This window comes from Oncorhynchus clarkii, chromosome 8 (genome assembly GCF_045791955.1).
Source record: "Oncorhynchus clarkii lewisi isolate Uvic-CL-2024 chromosome 8, UVic_Ocla_1.0, whole genome shotgun sequence".
Taxonomy (NCBI): Eukaryota; Metazoa; Chordata; class Actinopteri; order Salmoniformes; family Salmonidae; genus Oncorhynchus; species Oncorhynchus clarkii.
Genome location: NC_092154.1, coordinates 27,547,872 through 27,573,203, shown reverse-complemented (window position 1 = coordinate 27,573,203; position 25,332 = coordinate 27,547,872). Strand labels below are relative to the sequence as shown.

Below are 25,332 nucleotides of genomic sequence, written 5' to 3'. Positions count from 1 at the left end.
ACTCTGGCAGCTCCGGACAGACGGGAGACTCTGGCAGCTCCGGACAGACGGGAGACTCTGGCAGCTCCGGACAGACGGGAGACTCTGGCAGCTCCGGACAGACGGGAGACTCTGGCAGCTCCGGACAGACGGGAGACCCTGGCAGCTCCGGACAGACGGGAGACCCTGTAGGCAGAAAACGGAGAGACAGCCTGGTGTGGGGGGGCTGCCACCAGAGGGCTGGTGCGTGGAGGTGGCACTGGGTAGAACAGACCGTGCAGGCGCACTGGAGCTCTTGAGCACTGAGCCTGCCCAACCTTACCTGGTTGAATGCTCCCGGTAGCCAGGCCAGTGCGGCGAGGTGGAATAGGCCGCGCTGGCGAACTGGGGACACCATGCGTAAGGCTGGTGCCATGTACGCCGGCCCAAGGAGACGCACTGGAGACCAGATGCGTAGAGCCGGCTTCATGGCACCTGGCTCGATGCCCACTCTAGCCCGGCCCGATACGAGGAGCTGGAATGTACCGCACCGGGCTATGCACCTGCACCGGGGACACCGTGCGCTCCACAGCATAACACGGTGCCTTCCCGGTCTCTCACGCTCTCCGGTAAGTACGGGAAGTTGGCGCAGGTCTCCTACCTGGCTTCGCCATACTCCCCGTGTTCCCCGCCGTGCTGCCTCCTCATACCAGCGCCTCTCTGCCTTCGCTGCCTCCAGCTCTGCTTTGGGGCGGCGACATTCCCCGGCATACATGGACTCGAACCAGGATCTCTAGTGGCGCAGCTAGCACAGTGATGCAGTGCCTTAGACCACTGCCCCACTCGGGGGTAAACATTACAAATTCAACCAGAACAATGCACATCCACTAATGATAAATAAATAAGCACAAGCCCACATGCCAGTGAGTAGCGGGCTAATCTTTATATTTAAAGTCTGTCCATTATAGATACAGTATGTGCTTGCTAACAAGGTAGAACAGTTTGAACTGTTATGAATACACCCTCCTGTCAGTCTCCAACTGTTTGAACAACAGCCTGCTCACTTTAAGATTATTGAAATCAAGTGGCCTACCTGATGAGAAGATGCTTATTTCTCAGAATGAGAACGATTCATCCATAAATAGCACACGTCTCCAGCGTGCCAGAGGCCATTGAAGGTGAGCATTTGCCCACTGAAGTCAGTTACGATGCCATAATTCTTCAGTTGTGTAAACCTTTCATCTGCTGTCCGGGTGGCTGATTTCAAACGATCCCGCAGGTGAAGAAGCCGGACGTTGAGGTCCTGGGCTTGCGTGGTTACACGTGGTCTGCGGTTGTGAGGTCAGTTGGACATATTGCCAAATTCTCTGCAACGACATTGGAGACAACTTGTGGTAGAGAAATGAACATTCAATTCTCTGACAACAGCTCTGGTGGACATTCCTGCAGTCAGCTTGCCAATTGCACGCTCCCTGAATACTTGAGACATCTGTAGCATTGTGTTGTGTGACAAAACTGCACATTTTATAGTGGCCTTTTACTGCCCCCAGCATAAGGTGCAACTGTGTAATGATCATGCTGTTTAATCAGCTTCTTGATATGCAACAAGTTCAAAGATGAAAATAACAGTCAGACATAAACAAACAAACAGTTCAAAGGTCAGATCAGATCCAGTCCAGAGCCACTGTCCGTAGAGAGTTCAGACACTTTGGCAAAGAAGAAATGCTCACTAATGTAACAGGGTTATATTGGTGATTCCCCTTGCCACTTTATTGTTAAGCCAATGGGTTTTTGGTTTGAGTTTGTCTTGCCTTCACCTACTCAACATGGCATCTTATTGGCTGGTTTGCGTAGCTTGCTTACGAGGGGGGATGTTCCAGTTAGAATCGTCCCAGTGAACAAGCACCAAACCAGCGGTAAGTTGTTGGTTGCAAAGCACTGTACATCAAAAGTGATTTTTATACTCTCAAGTGATGATTTAAATGTACAATTTATATCAAATTGTTTGTAAATGTTATTCGAACATCACACATAAGATGCAGCGGTTTTTGGAGAATATTTGTTGTGCATTTTGTTGTAGAGAATTCCCGCCAGTACTAGCTAGCAACTTACTGTGTCTGGTGGGGGGGGGTTCATATATTTTGTACAGTGCGTGAGTGCAGAGTTGGATGGTGAGACGTGCATTGCATGACGTGCAATTTTGTGTCGTTCTTATCAGAATAAAGCTACATGACTGGTGCTACATATTGGAGTTCCGTGTCGATGACTGATTGTACACAACGCAAGAAGAGTACTGTTACACTAACAGGGAAGTAAACAGATTCGGCCACAAAATCTGAGAGAAATATGTTTTTGTGCATATGGAACATTTCTAGGATCTTTGATTTCAGCTCATGAAACATGGGACCAACACTTTACATGTTGCATTTACAGTTGAAGTCAGAAGTTTACATACACCTTAGCCAAATACATTTAAACTCAGTTTTTCACAATTCCTGACATTTAATCCTTTTAAAAATGCCCTGTCTTAGGTCAGTTAGGATCACCACTTTATTTTAAGAATGTGAAATGTTAGAATAATAAGAGAGAATGATTTATTTCAGCTTTTTACTTCTTTCATCACATTCCCAGTGGGTCAGAAGTTTACATAAGCTCAATTAGTATTTGGTAGCATTCAGGTAGCCTTCCACAAGCTTCCCACAATAAGTTGGGTGAAATTTGACAGAGCTGGTATAACAGTCAGGTTTGTAGGCTTCTCTGCTCGCACACACTTTTTCAGTTCTGCCCACAAATTTTCTATAGGATTGAGGTCAGGGCTTTGTGATGGCCACTCCAATACCTTGACTTTGTTGTCCTTAAACCATTTTGCCACAACTTTGAAAGTATGCTTGGGGTCATTGTTCATTTGGAAGACCCATTTGCGACCAAGCTTTAACTTCCTGACTGATGTCTTGAGATGTTGCTTCAATATAGCCACATACATTTCCTCCTTCATGATGCCATCTATTTTGGGAAGTGCACCAGTCCCTCTTGCAAAGCACCCCCACAACATGATGCTGCCATCCCCGTGCTTCACAGTTGGGATGGTGTTCATCGGCTTGTAAGCCTCCCCCTTTTTCTCCAAACATAAAGATGGTCATTATGGCCAACATTTCTATTTTTGTTTCATCAAAAAGTATGATCTCTGCAGTTGCAAACCGTAGTCTGGCTTTTCTATGACGGTTTTGGAGCAGTGGCTTCCTGAGCAGCCTTTCAGGTTATGTCGATATAGGACTTGTTTTACTGTGGATATAGATACTTTTGTACCGGTTTCCTCCAGCATCTTCACAAGGTCCTTTGCTTTTGTTCTGTGATTGATTTGCACTTTTCGCACCAAAGTACATTCATCTTTAGGAGACAGAACGCGTCTCCTTCCTGAGCGGTATGATGACTGCATGGTCCCATGGTGTTAATACTTGCGTACTATTGTTTGTACAGATGAACGTGGTACCTTAAGGCATTTGGAAATTGCTCCCAAGGATGAACCAGACTTGTGCAGGTCTACAATTGTTTTTCTGAGGTCTTGGCCGATTTATTTAGATTTTCTCATGATGTCAAGCAAAGAGGCACTGAGTTTGAATGTAGGCCTTGAAATACATCCACAGGTTTACCTCCAATTGACTCAAATGATGTCAATTAGCCTATCAGAAGCTTCTAAAGCCATGACATAATTTTCTGGAATTTTCCAAGCTGTTTAAAGGCACAGTCAAGTTAGTGTATGTAAACTTCTGACCCACTGGAATTGTGATACAGTGGATTATAAATGAAATCTGTCTGTTAACAATTGTTGGAAAAATTACTTGTGTCATGCACAAAGTAGATATCCTAACCAACTTGCCAAATCTATAGTTTGCTAACAAGAAATTTGGAGTGGTTGAAAAACGAGTTTTAATGACTCCAATGTAAGTGTATGTAAACTTCTGACTTCAAGTGTATATTTTTGTTCAGTGAACATTTTGAATGTGAAATCTCAATGTGTAGGATGTGTGGTTTCCTCCTGGAAGCCATGACTTGTTAGATTATCTCAGTCAGTACGTAGGTGCCTGTCAGATTCCTTTTATCATTACATTTTCCCATCGTAAGATCACCCCCTCTCTCAACAGCAAGAGATGTCTCGTGTTTTGCCACCATGCTTTTTTCTACTTTGCTTCCACACCCGTTTGTTCACCTTTCTTTCGTTACCTGTGACAAGGCATTGTCTTGTTCGTCATTGTTTGCGACTGAGCAACATCTGACACAGGGAACTACGTGTGCAGAGAGTAACCTTCAAACAAGAAAGCAGCCTCTTTGGGTTAAGAGGACAGAGAGTATAAGGGTCATGGGGCCATTGGTTCGCCCTGGATTCCAAAAAGCCCTTCCTTGTTAAAAAAAAGGCTTTCCCCCACATTTGAAACATTTGATATCTTCACCATATGTCTGGTTTGATAGTCATTGGGTTTCTCTGAGCCATTTTCAGAAAAATGACGAGACAGGAGGCATCATCCAATTACCAAAAGTGCTTCAGCAGCAACACAGATTGCCTTGGCTTGTCCTGAACCCTGCTGCTATCCAGGGCCCTGAAATTTACACTATTCCACTAGTTGGTGCGAGGACTGATGCTGGAAAAGAGGCCCTTTTATATTTGATAACTTTGCTCTGTCGGGAAAGCACTAGATTTCATGTGTCTTCGGGGTAAAGGGAGCAACATGGCAGCAGGTTTGAACACTCATAAATCTTCTTTCTGTCTACCGCTTACTCTTATGGTGAAATAGAAAATGAAGGGATATTAATTTGCTCAGCACTTGTTTTTGTCCATTCCCTATTCCTGGGTATTCAGCACCAGCATAAAGATACTGTATGTACTCGGTCATGTCTTACAATAACCCTGAAAACAATATAGTTTGCTCAACTTGTCTCCAGTTCAGGATGTGCTTGTGGTATTTTCTTAATTATTATCTAGAGTTGCTCCGTTGTTTACCTGTAATTTGTTTTCTGTCAGTGGCACTGTTCTTTGGAATATTTTGACATGCCGTTCGATTTGAAGGAGGAATACTTTTTGCAAGTGTGGTCAATAGTACAAGAAAAAAGGATGTGGAACACTAGTTGCACTGACCAATCTGAGCTGCGTCACCAGCGACCAGTGTACAGCTCTTGAAACGGGGCACAGAATGGCGTGCAGTTCAGAGCATTTTCTCCTTCATCCTGAAGGGGGAGATGAGCAGCCTTTGAGTTTACTCTGTTAAATCTGCAACTTTTTGGGCAACCCGATATAATCTGTCATTGATAACAAGTACAACAATGTCTTACTTTCGGTTTTGTATACCAGCTTCAAACAGCTGAAAGTGCACTATTTTTGGTAAGGAAAAATATATTTCACAGTGTTTTAGATGGTCCAATGATTTTCTAAACTTTAGTTGCTTGTTTTATCACACAAACTGAAATCAGGATAACTATTAGAATTTTTGCAACCAGGAAATGGCAGAGTGATTTCTGCATTGTGCACCTTTAAGCCTGTGACTGTATAGGACCCCCCCCCCCCCTCCCCCTCTGATCATATCATGCTTAGACATAGACATGCTGATGTTCATGCTTGTGTGGCTTACTAGCTATCTATGAACTTGAAGAGGGTGAAATGAAAGGGCAAAAGGACAAGCTCTCATTGCTGGGTCTCCTCGCATTTTATTTATTTATTTTACCTTTATTTAACCAGGCAAGTCAGTAAAGAACAAATTCTTATTTTCAATGACGGCCTAGGAACAGTGGGTTAATTGCCTGTTCAGGGGCAGAACAACAGATTTGTACCTTGTCAGCTCGGGGGTTTGAACTTGCAACCTTCCGGTTACTAGTCCAACGCTCTAACCACTAGGCTACCCTGCCGCCTTGTCCCTTGCAACTCTTCTGCTTTTTAATGTTAGTAATGCACTTGCTTGGTTAAACGCAAATAACACACCCAAAAGTCTTCACATATTCCCAAGAGAAGTAATCCTTGTAGCTGCACTCTACTTTATACTACTATTAATATACTGGCGATGCAGAAATGGGTGACCTATGTAATGGTTTTTTGGGCCACTGAAATTCTAAGATGTGTCCTTGAGTCAAAGGCACAGGATGTTCTAGTTCTGGTGTAACTATGCCACCCGCTCTGGTTTCACTTCAGTGGAGGAGCTTCAAGGACCTGCAAAAACACATACAAATATCAGACTGTTTTAGTTCTTTGAATAGGGAAAATAGTTTGGTAGTCTTTTTAAATGTTAAGCGGCAGGAATGTAGTTAAGTAGTTTCACAATTAATCCAAAATACTTTATGGACTGTAGCCTACTTCCTAAAGGGTTAAATGTGTGCCAGCTTTTATCTCTGACTCTGCCGTTTATAAAGAATTGTATTTAATCAAGAGAAAGATTTGACTTGAAATCGGGCATCCCTGTGGAGTGCTCAAATATGCAGATTTGGAAACAACGCAGTTTCCGTTTGTAAACGGTCTGTAAAGCTCATCTCATATTTGACTGGGCTTCCCGAACAGGATAATGTAAAATGAAATGTTTATTTTAAGTGACAAATGGAACGCAGAGGGCCTTTGCTAGAGAGATCAGGGTGACTCCAACAGTCTAGCAATGTAGCGCTATTGACACCATTCAATTGTAGGGTTATAAGCACAAACAAATATTTTTCATTTAAATTCCCCTTTTTAAGAGGGTTGCAGCAACTCCCTCTCCACTGCAGTCTGTGTCAAACGATGGCCTGTTTTAAGTGTCACTTTGTCCCCAAGCGACAGTTGCTCTGCCAGAGAAGCCAGAGAGAAGCCAGAAGCGGAACCAAGGCCTAGATTACCATGATAATGAACAAATAATTCACAAATGAACAGCTGGCAGAGCCCTGGCGATGAGGAGAGGGCGTGCACCACTAACACCCAGCGCAGACAAAGAGTGGTGGTGGTGGGGGTCAGCTGGCTCCAGTGAAGCCGTGACAAGACCATGGGGGTGATAAGGGGCTTGGTGTATGCATTTCATAACTAGGATGTCCCTGTTCAAAGTCTGTCTCCAGGTCACACAATTGTAGCTAAATGATGGAGTGCAGATATTGGCTGTCTGCAGAAGGATTTGGGTAGGATGCTATAGAATTTAGACTGTATTCCGGTTACACTGGGATCACATGGAAAGAGATGCTGTCATGGTGCCAGAACTTTCAGTTGACAATGTTCGATGCAGCAGTTAATCTGGGCTGCGTCAGCGATATTTCATACTACTTCTCAGATTATCAGATCGTTAGGTTTCCTAGCCTTTCCTACAACTAGTCTGAGTGCATTTAGCCTTTACTCCATTTGTTTTTTGTCATGTTATTTAGAGAAGAAGAACCAACAATTGACACGTGCTGTCGATGAGGGCAGCAGTCATCCATTCTGACGAGTGTTTCCTTAGAAACCAAACACAATGGTAGTCTCCAGCAGGTCAGGGAATGGGTTGAGGCGAGCAGACCGTTGTCAGCAGGGGATTATCTGTAACTGTTTGGAGGAGCATTACCTGCTTTGCACTGCTGTCAAGCAAATGGTGACCTACCTTGCAGACAACAAACTCTTGTTCTGATTTGTTGTTCTGATATGCTTCTATAACTGAATGAGGACAATGGTGGAGTCCCAATACCCGTTCTTGCGTTCTAAATAGTAGCTATTTAAGGTACTGTATGTGAAATTTCAAACATTTTGTATGCTTTAAATGCCAGGATGTCATTTTGGCTTTTCATCTAGTTTAATTTACTGCACACTTTTGAGGAAGAGAATCGTCTTTCGAGACTCACGTGTGTTAGATAATAGCTGATAATCAGCTGACGGGACGCGCTGTACCAAAATTAACAAAGGTGGGAATCAACAGAATTGAGCATAAAATGACGCATTCTCAGTAGGATGAGCCTAGCATGCTGATATTTGTTTCTTAGTCTATTTGTTTTTACTAAACAGTATGTTCTAAATTAGTACACAGTATTGAATTGAATTTATTTTGGGTAACAGACATATACAACAAAATGTACAATGTGGACCCAGAGGATATCACTTGAAAGTAGAGGTCGAACGATTATGATTTTTCAACGCCGATACCGATTATTGGAGGACCAAAAATAGCCGATACCAACTAATCGGCCGAATTATTATTATATTATTTACATATATGTATGTTTTGGGTTGTAGTTATTATAGGAATTATGACACGTCGACTATTTCTCTCTATACCATTTGTATTTCATATACCTTTTGACTTTTCGATGTTCTTATAGACACTTTAGTATTGCCAGCCTAATCTCGGGAGTTGATAGGTTTGAAGTCATAAACAGTGCTGTGAAGCAAGCGTTGCTAAGAGCTGCTGGCAAACGCAGTAAAGTTTGAATGCTTACGAGCCTGCTGCCGCCTACCACCCCTCAGTCAGACTGTTCTATCAAATCATAGACTTAATTATAATATAATAAACACAGAAATATGAGCCGTTGGTCATTAATATGGTCAAATCCGGAAACTATCATTTAGAAAACAAAACGTTTATTATTTTAGTGAAATACGGAACCATTCCGTATTTTATCTAACGAGTGGCATCCATAAGTCTAAATATTCCTGTTACATTGCACAATGTTATGTCATAACGTAAAATTCTGGCAAATTAGTTCGCAACGAGCCAGGCTGCCCAAACTGTTGCATATACCCTGACTCTGCGTTTAATGAACGCAAGAGAAGTGACACAATTTCCCTAGTTTAATATTGCCTGCTAACCTTGATTTCTTTTAGCTAAATATGCAGGTTTAAAAATATATACTTGTGTATTGGCTGCCTTTGCCTGAGCAGAGATCAGATGATAAAGTAATCTAATAAAAATGAGTAAGTAATATAAATTGTATCATTTCAGAGTAATTTCCAATTTTTCTATTGACGTCTACCCAATGTGGACCTGACAGAGACAATGGAATATTTTATGTTTTGGCAATTGAATGTTCACTATTTTGGGGTTGGAATTTCTATTAAAAAACGTTTAATATGTTAAAAATGTTTGTTTTTTTAAAACTACAAAAATACAATCAAAACCAAAAACCGAACTCAAAAAGCCCTCGTCGTTGATCACTATCTTCCATTGTAAAGTGTTGTAGTCTTTACGGACACTGTTTTGCAAACAGTAGTTAACAGTTTCAACATACCTAAACGGAGTGGGGAGCCAACATGATGCAGCTCAGACTCAGACTAGCAATGAGTAAGTGTGCACTATGATAAGGGGTCGGCTGCGCTGATGGACAGGCTTGATCCGTGAGACACATTTGACAGAAGTATCAAAAATAACACTAATTCTATCAAGGGTTGGAAGTGATTCAGGAAACAGAACCGGAATTAAAAATATTTTTATCAAGGAACAGAACCAGGAACGAAAGTGATCCATACTGTTCAATAACAGAACCGTTATATTAAATGCATGGAAACCGCTTAATAAACTTTATTTTACGATCAAGGCATTTTTTTCTAGTCCCACAAAAAGCACAACAACGTGCCTATACAAAGCCCTCACTGTCACTCAGAAATGTATTCCAGCGTCTGCCTGCAAGCTGAAAATCTTTGCAGATGTGTGTGCATGTTTAGGCTACCTCCGAAGCATAAACTACATAAAAAAGATAAGATGTGTTAATTCTGGTGCCACTCTGCACACACAAGCTTGTTACCTTGCTAGCTCAAGCCTGTTAGCGCAAAAGATATTCAAAGTTCCTTCATTGAAGCCACTCATCCTAGGTATAATTCTGTGGACCTAATTCATGTCATAAGATGTGAGCACGTCAAGCCTGCTCATCAACCCTCTCGTTCTCTCCCCACCTTTAAAATTTCAGTCACATCTTTCACCACTTGTTTGTCCATCATGCATGTAAACAACTATTTTGCCTGCTCTATCCACACAGATTGGTGAAGTATTTGGGGATTCGAACTGGTTGAATTGTCTTACATTCGCTGTCCAAAATTCTAAATGTTTGTTTGTTTGTTTATTAGGATCTCTTTGAGCCCACCAAGGGCTAGTCTTCCAAGACTAACTGTCATTTCCATGTAAAAGGACCCTTGAGCACCAAGTTCATAGGAGCATGTCAAATCTGGTGTCAAATATTAGCTAAGAGTCTATATCTTGTATAAATGATGGCATCCTAAATATTAGGAATAAGCAAAGGCTTTGATTTCTGGTCATACAGATGGAAAAGGGGTCTTAGAAAAAATCATTAGAAAAAGTATTTAAAAAGTATTAGAAATAGAAAGTATAGATCCCTGCCAACAAATAAAACACATATTTAGTTTTGGATAAATTATTTGCCTTGTGTAAGTTTAACATATTTTCACATTTCTCTCCCTCGTAAGGGTAATACAATTTCACAGAAGTAACAAGTAAAGGTAGACCTACCAATTAGTTATAGAATACCCAAATATACAAAGGAGGATATTGCATAGGTATGCCTTTGTGTACCTATTTAGGATACATCACCATAAAGAGAATGACATTAATATTCATAATAATGCACTTCTGTGAAGTAGAGATTATGCAAACGATAGAATTCCATTACTACAATACTGTTAAGGCTTATGAATCCACTTAATTTAATGTAGTTCAATAACATGTTTTTTTAAAGTCAAGGTGTCACCCCAATCTTTCTGCAGCCATCTTTGAAACTTAATTTGGGGCAGATATTTAGAGAAAATGTGGTCATATTAAAAAACAGGGAGATTTTACTGAAATTCTGTTACCAAACGTTACATCTGTACAATTATTCCAGTAAATGTTAATTTTTTTTAAATATTCACTGTAAATGGTTAAAAGTAGTACTTGTGCATATTTTAGTATGGTTTGATAAACTTTGAAATCAATGTTTTTTGTTTGGTATACATTTTTAAGAGAAAATCTGATTCGACACAATTCAGTTACTGTGGAATTGCCGTAATATGTTCATGATATTCAATAAGTTTCTGTTTACAAAGGTTCGAGGGAGAAACTGCAATTATTTACCACATCAGGAGTTGCAGAATTCTGAGCAAATTTATGGAAGGCATTCCAAAGTACCCAGGCCTACTCCATTTTCAGGAATTTCAAATTCCGAACTGCTCCACCAACGCCAAAAACTCAGATTCAGAACCAGTCATTTATTTGATCGCGTCAAGCGAGAAAGCATTTCACAGAGATGAATTTGAACATCTGGTGAGGCTCAGATTGAAAGAAGGGGGCCATTGAAGAATCTCTGCCTCCATGGAAGGTAGAAAAAGCCCCATTTGAACTTGGAGTGTCCACGTCCTCCACAAGGTTATTGAAATTGCAAGCTAATGCGCAAAACAGTGGGTTGGGTTAGGGTGCTAATTAACACCAAACAGCAGCAAAGACTTGAGAAGAGCTCTTTTGGACACATACAAGGTCCCCCATAACCAGGAGTTTCAGCACGGCAACTCCCATAAATGAAGATCTCCCTCTATTCAGGACTTGGGAGTAGGGTGACTGACCCATCGGCCCATAGAGAATGAGAAAGGTGAAGGGGCAGACATTTTACTCAAAGTAAAGGCTCATCTGGAAAAATGCTTCTAAGGCTACAGTGGCTTGCGAAAGTATTCACCCCCTTGGCATTTTTCCTATTTTGTTGAATCATTTGATTTACACAACATGCCTACCACTTTGAAGATACCAAATATTTTTTATTGTGAAACAAACAAGTAACAAGACAAAAAAGAAGAAAAAAAACCTGAAAACTTGAGCGTGCATAACTATTCACCCCCCCAAAGTCAATACTTTGTAGAGCCACCTTTTGCAGCAATTACAGCTGCAAGTCTCTTGGGTTATGTCTCTATAAGCGTGGCATATCTAGCCACTGGCATTTTTGCCCATTCTTCAAGGCAAAACTGCTCCAGCTCCTTCAAGGTGGATGGGTTCTGCTGGTGTACAGCAATCTTTAAGTCATACCACATATTCTCCATTGGATTGAGGTCTGGGCTTAAACAACTTGAGTGATGCTTTAACAGTATGCTTACGGTCATTGTCGTATTGCGAGGTGAACCTCCATCCCACTCCCAAATCTATGGAAGACTGAAACAGGTTTCCCTCAAGAATTTCCCTGTATTTAGCGCCATCCATCATTCCGACCAGTTTCCCAGTCCCTGCCGGTGGAAAAACATCCCCACAGCATGATGTTGCCACCACCATGCTTCACTGTGGGGATGGTGTTCTTGGGGTGATGAGAGGTGTTGGGTTTGTGCCAGACATAGCGTTTTCCTTGATGGTCAAAAAGCTACATTTTAGTCTCATCTGACCAGAGTACCTTCTTCCAATTAATCGGTCGACCTCTAGATTTAACGGTGCTCAGTGGGATGTTCAAAGTTTCCGATTTTTTTATTTTTATAACCCAACCGTAATCTGTACTTCTCCACAACTTTGTCCCTGACCTGTTTGAAGAGCTCCATGATCTTTATGGTGCCACTTGCTTGGTGGTGCCCCTTGCTTAGTGGTGTTGCAGACTCTGGGGCCTTTCAGAACAGGTGTATATGTACTGAGATCATGTGACAGATCATGTGACAGACTGCACACAGGTAGACTTTATTTAACTAATTATGTTACTTCTGAAGGTAATTAGTTGCACCAGATCGTATTTAGGGGCGAATACATATGCACCCACTACTTTGTTTTAATTTATTTCACTTCACCAATTTGTACTGTGTATGTCCATCGCATGAAATCCAAATAAAAACCCAAATAAAAATAAATTACAGGTTGTAATGCAACAAAATAGGAAAAATGCAAAGGGGGCTGAATAATTTTGCAAGGAACTGTATATCTCATTTGCCTGACGACTCAAACCGAATTCTTCCACTGCTCCATTGCATGTATCGTTTGCTACATACTTCAGTCGGAGACTGACATCATTGAAGTCGATTGTGGGGAGTCAAACGAGGGGTGTTGTACAAAACAAAGTCAGAGATTGATTAGAGATGATCCAATCAAGAGTATCAAAGCCAATGACACATTTTCAAAACACCGCTTTACCCAAGTTTGTTCTGCTCTGGCCCAACCCATTGGTTTCTGGGACCAATCAGAGGGTCTAGAATGGATTCCCATTCTAGTAATAGTCGGGGAGGTACTCAGATCAAGACTCATTGCAGAGAAGAAACTAACGTCCCTGGGCGTGGCGTAGAGTTTGGCCAGCGGAAGGGGTTTGGGTAGCCAGGCAAATAAGTCACGCATGTACACGTTTAAGTTTAGGAAATTCATAACCGCACTATCAATTTGCAGAAAAGACGCAAAATCATGCGGCCCAGAAAATCAAATACCAGCATTTCTAAAATATAGTTTTTTTGGTAATCTTTTCATTGCTTCATTTAATAGGGGTACAATTATATCAGTAATTCAAGACATATTCGTCGATAGCTTCAAACAATGGCAAAAGAAAAGACGCAAATATAATCTAGGCCTAAATTGCTGGGAGAGTCCAGATAAAACGGCTCAGTTGAGCTAAGCTCTCCTGCAGAGCTTGTAATAATGATACTTCCACATGAATGCAAACAAACAGTGCAATTGAAGAGAAAAATGAGGGAGATGGAGGAGAAAATAGCAGAGAGGGAGGGTGAGGCGGGGCAGAGATCAGAGGTAATTACAGTCACCCGGCTTGGTGCATAATCCTATTTTAGCTGCAAAGAAGAACAGAGCGTGATCGGAGGGAAACAAAATGGAAAAAGGAGAACAAGACAAGAACTACTCTACTTTTCCTCCAGAACTACTCTACTTTTTCTCCACGTTCTGTACTGTATACAAAAGTAACTGGCTCATATGTCATGTACAGCATTAACATGGGCGTGGTGCCGATTGACAGACATTGACAGTGGTCAAGACCGTTCACTAACCAAATAGGCAAGTTTTACCAAAAATTCTAGCCCGTCTCCATCTTGGGGCCACAAAAACTACATGCATGTGACACGCAACAATAGTTTATCTATATTTTTCATAGCTGTCTATTTACCACCACAAACTGATGCTGTCACTAATATCACACCTAATGATCTGTATAGGGCCATAAGCAAACAAGAAAATGCACATCCAGAGGTGACGCTCCTAGTGGCCGGTCATTTTAATACAGCGGAAACTGAAATCCCTCTTACCTTAGTTTTACCAGCATGTCACCTGTGCAACTGGAGCTGTAAAAAAAAAAACTCTAGATCACATTTACCCCACACACAGAGACGTAAACAAAGCTCTCCCTCCCTCGCATACAAAGCTCTTGCTCGCCCTCCATTTGGTAAATCTGACCATAACTCTATCCTCCTGATTCCTGCTTACAAGCAAAAACTCAAAACAGGAAGTACCAGTTATACACTCAATACGGAAGAGGTCGGATGAAGCAGATGCTAAGCTACAGGACTGTTTTGCTAGCACAGACTGGAATATGTTCCGGGATTCATCTGATTGCATTGAGGAGTTTACCACATAAATCCCCAGCTTCATTAAAAAGTGCATCGACGAAGTCATCATCACAATGATGTACATATCCCAGCCAGAAGCCATGGACTACAGGAAACATCTGCACTGAGCTAGAGACTAGAGCTGCCACTTTCAAGAGCGGGACACTAATAAGACAACAAACTGAAAACATCAATACAGGAATAAGATAGGGTTTGCAAACCCTACCACATCCAACAATCACAGAATATAAAAGGGAAACCCAAACATGAGCTGCCAGTGACCCAAGTGTACCAGATGAGCTAAATTCCTTATATGCTTGCATCCAGGCAAAAAAAGATAGGTGCAGTGAAATGTGTTGCTTTACAGGGTCAGCCATTGTAGTACGGCACCCTGGAGAAAAGTAGGGTTAAGTGTCTTGGTCAAGGCAAGACCATTGTTTCAATATATTCTCTAAATTTGATTTGTTTACGAAGTATCCCTAAAGTGTTCTCCCATCTTAGGGTCAGGTGTGGTCAATTCAGTGTCTGACCCGTCAATCCCAAGTGGACGAGGCGAGACGAGGGCAGGGTGTGGTGGGAGCACCCTGGTGACAGACAGGGACTCAGTGGATAAGTGACGCTAAATGAAGCCATTGTCTGTCCGAAGTGAAGCACACTGTGCAGAGAAAGAGACATTCAAAACAGCCACACAGGCCCATTGTTGTTTCCATTGCCAACAGGGTCCTATCGCATACTGTATGGTGGGCCTGCACAATGTTGGTCCTCTGAAACTGCTGTAGTACCAAACACCATAGTATGGTACAGTCAGATGTAGTAGTGCCATACATCACCTGCTAAATCACTTAGAAATGTTCCACTATTTATCAGGGTTTCTCAACTCTGGTGTCAGAGTATCACTGTTGTTTCATAAAGTCTCAATACATTATGAAAGTGGATGTCCCAAACATCCACATTTTGAGAAATGAGAGCATTGTTGCTCTGGCTAACTTGAAATTGGTTCAAACTCTTATACTCTGAAACAAGGGGGATACCTACTCAGTTGTTCAACTGACTGCATTCAACTGAAATGTGTCTTCCGCTTTTAACAAGCACACTACTTAAGTGTCTACTCTCATGTTCAACTGGAGTGAAGTCCAGCATTCAATGGCTCCAGGATCAACAATGATAGACTGGAGTATGCAGCCATTAGAAAGTCCACTTTGTAGCCCCTGCTATGTTTTATCAGTCATTGTTGGAAATATCCATTTATGAATGTAATGTCAAATTCTCTCGTTATTTTTTAAACGCTCTCATTTTGGACTTGGCGAGGACTGTAGATGGTTTAATTACATTATGCATACATTGACACATAATGCAATAAACCATCTACAGTCCTCTCCCAGCGGAGAAACATTCTAACCCGGCATCCTTTAGTGCATCAGATCTGCACGCTCATCCCTGTCATGTCGTGAATGCCTTTCCTGGCTGCATGCCCTTAGTTATTTTGATAAGTGAAAATACAGCGATCAAATCCATGCATCATAAGTTCAAATGTTTTCTAATCTATTAAACCTCGGTAGTAGTTTCATTACTCTTTCAATGCATTTCTCTGGAAAGATGGCATTGTAGCCAGACAAATACATTGCAAGATGATTGTCAACCAGATCAGAAACACTATGCTCACAACCTGTATCTCCTAAATGGTATCGCTGGTGTATTTTGTTTGAATTTAGGAAAGTTTTGCACAATAGACTACAAGGTTCACGTCCATCCATTTATACCGTTCATGAATCGTGACAACACGCATAACTATTATATGATCGAGAAATGTATACTGCAAACTTTCACCCACTTTTTAAGAAAATATAACTCTACCTTTATTGTGTCAACCATCCAAAACAAATAATCCCATGTGTGCCCCTAGTTTTTATAAACTTTCACACATATTCCATGATATGGGATTATCCAATGGGCAACCCTGCAGCTGTTGATTGCCAGCGATCATAATTCATCATGAGGCATATGCTATAATCAATACACAACTTTCAAGGAGTAGAACATTTTTATACCAACATATAAAAGTATAACTTTTCCATTGTATAAAATTACATTATCACATTCGCTTGCCATACTATTCTCATGAGATCATGCATGCAACTACTAGAACACCCCTGTTGTAACCGAACTGATGGACAATGTTGATTGGCAGGTGGAATTATGACCAATAAGGTTGCAAGGTTAAAGTGGGAGGCGGGATCAGGTCAGCACAGTATTGTCCAATGATGGAGCCCAACATGGACACCACAATTATTTTTTTATTTTTTTGACTGTCATTAGGCACCCGATATGGGGGCTCGAGAACAATGACGTGATGTTGTTGTACACAATTTTTGGGGACCCTTTCAGGCTCCTGAGCGCTACTTTAAAAACTACTGCCTTATAAGTATACAAAATCTCAGTTCAATCTCTTTAAAATAACTGAAAAAAATCTCGGTAGCAACCCCCTGTGGCAACAACACGATGAACTTCAATAAGAGCCCCCATTCTTCCTTATTCTCCCAAAGATGCTCTCCCTCAGTGTTAGAGCAGAAATCGTGACCTGCACTCTTATGTAAACCGGGGCATGAAAACAATTTTCTTGTACTGTTCCTCCTCCTTTCGCATAAATGACAAGGGAACCAAACAGAGCTAAGTCTCTGAACAGAAGCAGTACTAAGCGAGGCAGTCACTGCAGATGGATTTTCCTGCTATTGTCCGGCTAATCCAGCCCTACGACTCAAGGCCAGGCAGTTGAATGGAGTGGAATGGAGCCTGTGGAAGATAGAGAGAGCATCCCCGCATTGCTCCCTTTCCCCTCCCCACTTTCCCAAGGTCGAGCCAGTTGCCATGGCGACTGGCCCAGAGGCGCACACAGGATAAGGAGAAAGGGGTATTGGTTATAAATACCCAAAACAGTCAAATCAGGGGCTTTAAGGAGCCTGACCTTTCTGAGAGCATCTCCAATGAGCAAAAGAAGAAATTAATGGAGACAGGTGGCAATGACTTTGTGCTCAGGGGAGGAACCTTGAGACTCTATAGAGAAAAGTTATATAATCATCACTCTAAAAAGAGCCCTGCACCTTTGTTGGTTTAATACCAGGGTCTAGTCACCGACTGACTGCTCATTCTATAAGCCTAGAATTTACTAGTCTACTACTTTTTAGCATGTGATTCATAGACTTGGTCATGAGGTGTATAGATGGCTTGTATATTTCAGAAGAAAACTGTATCCACACCAAGGCATACTGTAGCGAACTCCATTACACACAATCCTTGAGACACAGGACATGCACGGGTGATTTAGGGGTGTATGCCAAGCCACAGATCTACATCTCACATAGTACATTCACTGATGCCCATTAGAGGTATGAAAGATCACTGAAAACCACAGAATATAAAATGCATGATCGTTTTTTGAACCGTGAAGCCATAATAGCCTACTGACCTTCACTGCACTTAATAAAATATTGCACTGATGATACCAAGATGATTTCATAAACTGCTGTGGGCCTCTGGGCCTATTCCCTTATGTAACCAAGACTGAAATGGCTTGCAAAAATATTCAGTTTAATGCACCACACCATCTAAAAATAAGCTGAATACATGTATACAGAAAACACCAAGATATCCAAGGCTGCTGACGATCACTTACCTTTCAGTAGGGCACCGGACATGAGTAAATTGCCTTATCATTTTCTCCAGCTCTGCTAATAAATTGTCCACCAAACAGGAATACACTTGCCAGCTTTAGTATAAAATCTGCGGGATATCCCGTGTTCCATCTCATACAGGTCAAAAAATAATAACGTTGTCACATGCTTTGTAAACAACAGGTGTAGACTAATGATGAAATGCTTACTTACGGGATCGTCCCAACAATGGAGAGAGAAAAATAAATAATTTAAAAAATAATAGCATGAGGAATAAATATACAATGAGTAATGATAACTTTGCTATATACACGGGGTACCAGTACCGAGTCAATGTGTAGGGGTACGAGGTAATTGAGGTAGATATGTACATACAGTGTAGAGGTCGACCGATTAATTAGGGCCGATTTCAAGTTTTCATAACAATCAGAAATCGGTCATTTTGGACACCGATTTTGCTATTTAATTTTTTTTTACACCTTTTATTTAATCTTTATTTAACTAGGCAAGTCAGTTAAGAACACATTCTTATTTTCAATGACAGCCTAGGAACGGTGGGTTAACTGCCTTGTTCAGGGGCAGAACGACAGATTTTTACCTTGTCAGCTCGGGGATTCAATCTTGCAACCTTACGGTTAACTAGTCCAATGCTCTAACCACCTGCCTCACGAGGAGCCCGCCTGTTACGCGAATGCAGTAAGAAGCCAAGATAAGTTGCTAGCTAGCATTAAACTTCATCAATCATAATCTCTAGTTAACTACACATGGTTGATGATATTACTAGTTTATCTAGCGTGTCCTGCGTTGCATATAATCGATGCAGTGCGCATTCACGAAAAATGACTGCTGTTGCTCCAACGTGTACCTAACCATAAACACCAATGCCTTCATAAACCTGCATATTTAGCTAAAAGAAATCCTGGTTAGCAGGCAATATTAACCAGGTGAAATTGTGTCACTTCTCTTGCGTTCATTGCACGCAGAGTCAGGGTATATGCAACAGTTTGGGCAGCCTGGCTCATTGCGAACTAATTTGCCAGAATTTTACGTAATTATGACATAACATTGAAGGTTGTGCAATGTAACAGGAATATTTAGACTGATGGATGCCACCCGTTAGATAAAATATCTATATAATATAATAGTATTTCACTGAAAGAAAAAACGTCTTGTTTTAGAGATGATAGTTTCCGGATTCAACCATATTAATGACCTAAGGCTCGCATTTGTGTGTTATTATGTTATAATTAAGTCTATGATTTGATAGAGCAGTCTGGGCGATGGTAGGCACCAGCAGGCTCATAAGCATTCATTCAAACAGCACTTTTGTGCGTTTTGCCAGCTCTCCTCGCTCGAACCAGGAACACAACGACAACAGCCACCATCAAAGCAGCGTTACCCATGCAGAGCAAGGGGAATAACTACTCCAAGTCTTAGAGCGAGTGACGTTTGAAACGCTATTAGCGCGCACCCCGCTAACTAGCTAGCCATTTCACATCGGTTACACCAGCCTAATCTCGGGAGTTGATAGGCTTGAAGTCCTAAACAGCTCAATGCTTGAAGCACAGGGAAGAGCTGCTGGCAAAACACACTAAAGTGCTGTTTGAATGAATGCTTACGAGCCTGCTGCTGCCAACCACCGCTCAGTCAGACTGCTCTATCAAATATCAAATCATAGACTTAATTATAACATAATAATACACAGAAATACGAGCCTTAGGTCATTAATATGGTCGAATCCGGAAACTATCATTTCGAAAACAAAACGTTTATTATTTCAGTGAAATACAGAACCGTTCGGTATTTTATCTAACGGGTGGCATCCATAAGTCTAAATAATCCTGTTACATTGTACAACCTTCAATGTTATGTCATAATTACGTAAAATTCTGGCAAATTAGTTCACAACGAGCCAGGCTGCCCAAACTGTTGCATATACCCTGACTCTGCGTGCAATGAACGCAAGAGAAGTGACACAATTTCACCTGGTTAATATTGCCTGCTAACCAGGATTTCTTTTAGCTAAATATGCAGGTTTAAAAATATATACTTCTGTGTATTGATTTTAAGAAAAGCATTGGTGTTTATGGTTAGGTACAGTCGTGCAACGATTGTGCTTTTTTCGCAAATGCGCTTTTGTTAAATCATCCCCCTGCGTTGCATCGATTATATGTGTAACTGATGTAAAATTGCTAGCTAGTTAGCGGTGGTGCTAATAGCATTTCAATCGGTGACGTCACTCGCTGAGACCTGAAGTAGCTGTTCCCCTTGCTCTGCAAGGGCTGCGACTTTTGTGGAGCGATGGGTAACGATGCTTCGTGGGTGTCAGTTGTCTATGTGTGCAGAGGGTCCCTGGTTTGAGCCCAGGTAGGGGTGAGGGGACAGACTAAAGTTATACTGTTACATATGCAACGCAGGACATGATAGATAAACTAGTAATATCATCAACCATGTGTAGTTAACTAGTGATTATGATTGATTGATTGTTTTTTATAAGATAAGTTTAATGCTAGCTAGCAACTTACCTTGGCTTCTTACTGCATTCACGTAACAGGCAGGCTCCCCGTGGAGTGCAATGAGAGGCAGGTGGTTAACTGACTTGCCTAGTTCAATTTATTTAAGTTGTAAAAAATAAAATAAAAAATGTAAAACGGACAAATCGGTGTCCAGAAATACCGATTTCCGATTGTTATGAAAACTTGAAATCGACCCTAATTAATCGGCCATGCATTTGGAGAGTTTCTCCCATTCTTCTCTGCACATCCTATCAAGCTCTGTCCGGTTGGATGGGGAGCGTCGCTGCACAGCGATTTTCAGGTCTCTCCAGAGATGTTCGATCGATCGGGTTCAAGTCTGGGCCACTCAAGGACATTCAGAGACTTGTCCCGAAGCCACTCCTGCATTGTCTTGGCTGTGTGCTTAGGGTCATTGTCCTGTTGGAAGGTGAACCTTCACCCCAGTCTGGAGGTCCTGAGAGCCCTGGAGCAGCTTTTCGTCAAGGATCTCTGTACTTTTCTCCGTTCATCTTTGCATCGATCCTGACTAGTCTCCCAGTCCCTGAAAAATATCCCCACAGCATGATGCTGCCACCCATGCGTCACCATAGGGATGGTCCTAGGTTTCCTCCAGACGTGACGCTTGGCATTCAGGCCAAAGAGTTACATCTTGGTTTCATCAGACCATAGAATGTTGTTTCTCATGGTCTATATAGTCTTCATGTGCCTTTTGGCAAACTCCAAGCAGGCTGTCATATGCCTTTTACTGAGGAGTGGCTCCCGTCTCACCACTCTACCATAAAGGCCTGATTGGTGGCGTGCTGCAGAATGGGAGAAACTTCCAGAAGGACAACCATCTCCACAGAGAAACTCTGGAGCTCTGTCAGAGTGACCATTGGGTTCTCGCTGACCAAGGCCCTTCTCCCCCGATTGCTCAGTTTGGCCAGGCGGCCAGCTCTAGGTAGAGTCTTGGTGGTTCCAAACTTCTTCAATTTAAGAATAATGGAAGCCACTGTTCTTGGGGACCTTCAATGCTGCAGACATGTTTTGGTACCCTTCCCCAGATCTGTGCCTCGACACAATCCTGTCTCAGAACTCTACGGACAATCCCTTTGATCTCATGGCTGAGTAAGTAAGGTATTTGTTTTTTTTCTGCTTTGTCATTATGGGGTATTGTGTGTAGATTGCTGAGGATTATTATTATTTGAAATCAATTTTAGAACAAGGCTGTAAAGTAACAAAATGTGGAAAAGGTCAAGGTGTCTGAATACTTTCCGAAAGCACGTGACTAGACAACAGGATAGATACTAAGCAGCGCATGTGAAGAGTCACACGGAACCCAAACCGGCTGCACGCGTGCGCCATCGTGCATAAATGTATTTTGTCTCCCTACACCAAATGCGACCACGACACGCAGGGTAAAATATCAAAACAAACTCTGAACCAATGACATTAATTTGGGGACAGGTCAAAAAGCATTAAACATGTATGGCAATTTAGCTAGTTAGCTTGCACTTGCTAGCTAATTTGTCCTATTTAGCTAGCTTGCTGTTGCTAGCTAATTTGTCCTGGGATATAAACATTGACTTGTTATTTTACCTGAACTGCACAAGGTTGTTTTACCTGAACTCTACTCCGACAAATTAATCCACACATAAAACGGCCAACCGAATCGTTTCTAGTCATCACTCCTCCTTCCAAGCTTTTTCCTGTTGAACTTATATGGTGATAAATCTAAACTTTCATAGTATTACCACGACTACCAGCAAAACAGTTTGTCTTTCAATGGGTACCTGCTTCTATAAACCAATGAGGAGAGGCAGGACTTTCAGCTCGATCTGCGTCAGAAATGGGAATTACTTCTATTTTAGCCCTTGGCATCGCAGACGCTCGTTGGCGCAATAATTGAATAACATGGATTTCTACACTTATTTAGCGACGTTCGCGCACGCGACGTGTCCGGTCTGGTCAGCGTGTCAGAGTTAACACTAAAAAGGGTCAATGCAGATAGTTAACCAATAGCTAGCCGGACTAACTACCGGTATGTACCAGTCTCCTCTGCTACGCCAAACAGTACCTAACCTGTAACGGCTAATGGAGCATCAAATTAGCCCGTTACAGCTACTAAACCAATTGAGTAGGCTAGCCTACGTGGGTGTTTATCTTACATGAGATGCAAACAGCACCTGCAAATTACTGACAGGCTTTGCCAACTCGAACGACATCGAAACTGTTGATAATAAACAATTGATCACAGAGGCTCTCCTGAGCGTCGAACTTCAACACTAGGTATACAAGTTGTGGAAATATGAGTATAGAAAAAGTTAACACAGCAACAACAAATACGCAGGATGTAACCACGTTACACAGCAACAGAAGGAAATGCGTCCTAAATGCAGTTGTCTCTGATCACTCTAGCCGGTGTCACTGCATCTTTCTGCAAGACAAACAGCACAATAGAATTTCTAAGGGGCCTATCGAAGGTTCTGCACGGATGATGAGCGTATTCAAGAAACTCGTTCAAAAGTCTGCACCAAAAGCATTCTTACCTCGTGTGGGTGCACATTTTTCTGATGATATCCACAAGTACTCCCAGCAAACAATGTACTGTTTAATATTGAGCTACCGGTAGACTCAGTATTTTTGGGATAATCTCAATTGCATAGGCATTCTCCTCGCCTCCTACTCAAAAGCCATTGGATTTTTAAAAAAGAGGTCCCGCCCTTCTGACCTTATCCTCCAATCGGGTTTAATAAGGAGGCGAGGAGATAAGAGAGGAGAGAGGACGCGAGGAGAATTCAATAGAGATTGTCCCAGTGACATCATCCCCTTTGCGATTATCAAAAAGCCAATGTGCATGCTTATAGCGATAAGCGTTTTCTGGGAACTGTAGTTGGCCAATGCTACCATCTAGCTTTCTCTCGTGAGTATTACAAACGCATGATATTATTTATCCTTGAAGAGCTTCACTGGGCGGATTCGATTATGCTGAGCAGCAGGGCACCGGTCTATGGCCCGTGACGTGAACGGGCAAAAACGGTGAGGAGCACCATTCTCAAATCGATCAGTAATCTGCGCCACTCGGCAATGTTGTCAACAAGGCAGCATATTTTGAGCCGATTTAGCCGTGGGCTTTGAGCGGGGCAGCCCTGTTATGAAACGAATGCAATCAACTTTCACCCGGTGTACAGCACGCGTAACCGGGCGCCCGAGACAGGTTAATCGAATCATCTCACTGCTATATCTTTCTGTTGTGGCTTTTGATACATTTTCCCAGGTTTATCAAAATTCCTAGGCTAAAATGCCTATTATAATAATCAATAAAGCGATATTTTTTTTTATGTTAGGCTATCTGCTCTGAATATTGTGACAGTATGTTCTTGTTTATAAGTCAGTAACAACACCAAAGTAGTTGTAGAACTTGGTTACTATCTCAAGTCAATTTATTGCCAAGCTAATCAACTGATTTCATATTTTCACAACCTGCAATTTTCAAGAAATGTATAATGCATAGCAAAAAACTGGATATTGATCATGCAATCTGTCTACAAGAACCTCTACTAAGGGAGCTGGGTTGTGAAATAAAATCTTTAAAAAAAATGTTTTTAAATTCAACATGGCCTCTTAGCCATACAGCTTTTAGGTTATTCCACAAATAGTGTCTTTCAAATCAAATGTTATTGGTCGCATACATATATTTAGCAGATGTTATTGCGGATGTAGGAAAATGCTTGTGTTCCTACTTCCAACAGTGCAGTTATATCTAGCAATACACAATAATATACACAAATCTAAAAAAAGTGCTATTAATGGAATTCTGAAATATAGAAATATTAGGATGAGCAATGTCAGCTTCCAGTGTGTGTCTTGGGATATGCTACATATTCTATCCATATTGCCTATATATCTGAAGAATACGTAGGGTAGAATAGCATATGTACAGCAATAGTTAAACAGGATAGGCCTTGACTAGAATATACAGTATATACATATGAAATGGGTATAACTGTATGTAAACATTATTAAAGTGACTAGTATTCCATTATTAAAGTGACCAGTGTTCCATTACTATGTACATAGGGCAGCAGCCTCTAAGGTGCATGGTAGAGTAGCCGGGTAGTGACAGTGACTAAATTTCAGGGCAGTGTACCGGCTAGTGTTGACTATTTAACATTCTGATGGAGTTGAGATAGAAGCTGTTTTTCAGTCTCTCAGTCCCAGCTTTGATGCACCTGTACTGACCTTATGTTCTGGATTGTAGCGGGGTGAACAGGCCGTGGCTCGGGTGGCTGAGGTCCTTAATGATTTTCTTGGCCTTCCTGTGATACCAGGTTGTGTCGATGTCCTGGATGCAGGCAGTGTGATGTGTTGAGCAGACCACACCACACTCTGGAGAGTCCTGCGGATGCGTTCGGTACTGTTGCCGTACCATGCAGTGATACAGCCCAACAGGATACTCTCAATGGTGCATCTGTAGATGTTAGTGATGGTTTTTGGTGCAATGCTGAATTTCTTCAGCCTCCTGAGGTTGAAGAGGCTCTGTTGCGCCTTTTTCACCACACTGTCTGTGTGGGTGGACCATTTCAGATTGTCAGTGATGAGTACACAGAGGAACTTGACGCTTTTCACCTTCTCCACTGCTGCCCCGTCGATGTGGATGGGGGCGTGCTCCCTCTGCTGTCTCCTGAAGTCCACTATCAACTCCTGCGTTTTGTTGACGTTGAGAGAGAGGTTATTTTCCTGGCACCACTCCACCTGGGCCCTC

General features: G+C 41.8%; 1 protein-coding gene across 2 annotated transcripts in view; it reads right to left on the bottom strand.

Annotated features, from left to right (window-relative positions):
* The window catches only part of LOC139415221 (disheveled-associated activator of morphogenesis 1-like), a 121,464-nt gene extending 98,261 nt beyond the window's left edge, over positions 1-23,203 (bottom strand). For both annotated transcript variants that reach the window (XM_071163131.1, XM_071163132.1), the window contains exon 1: positions 23,117-23,203. The gene's annotated coding sequence lies outside the window, so the exon portion shown is untranslated. The remainder of the gene's footprint in view (positions 1-23,116) is intronic.
* Between the last annotated feature and the right edge of the window lie 2,129 nt (positions 23,204-25,332).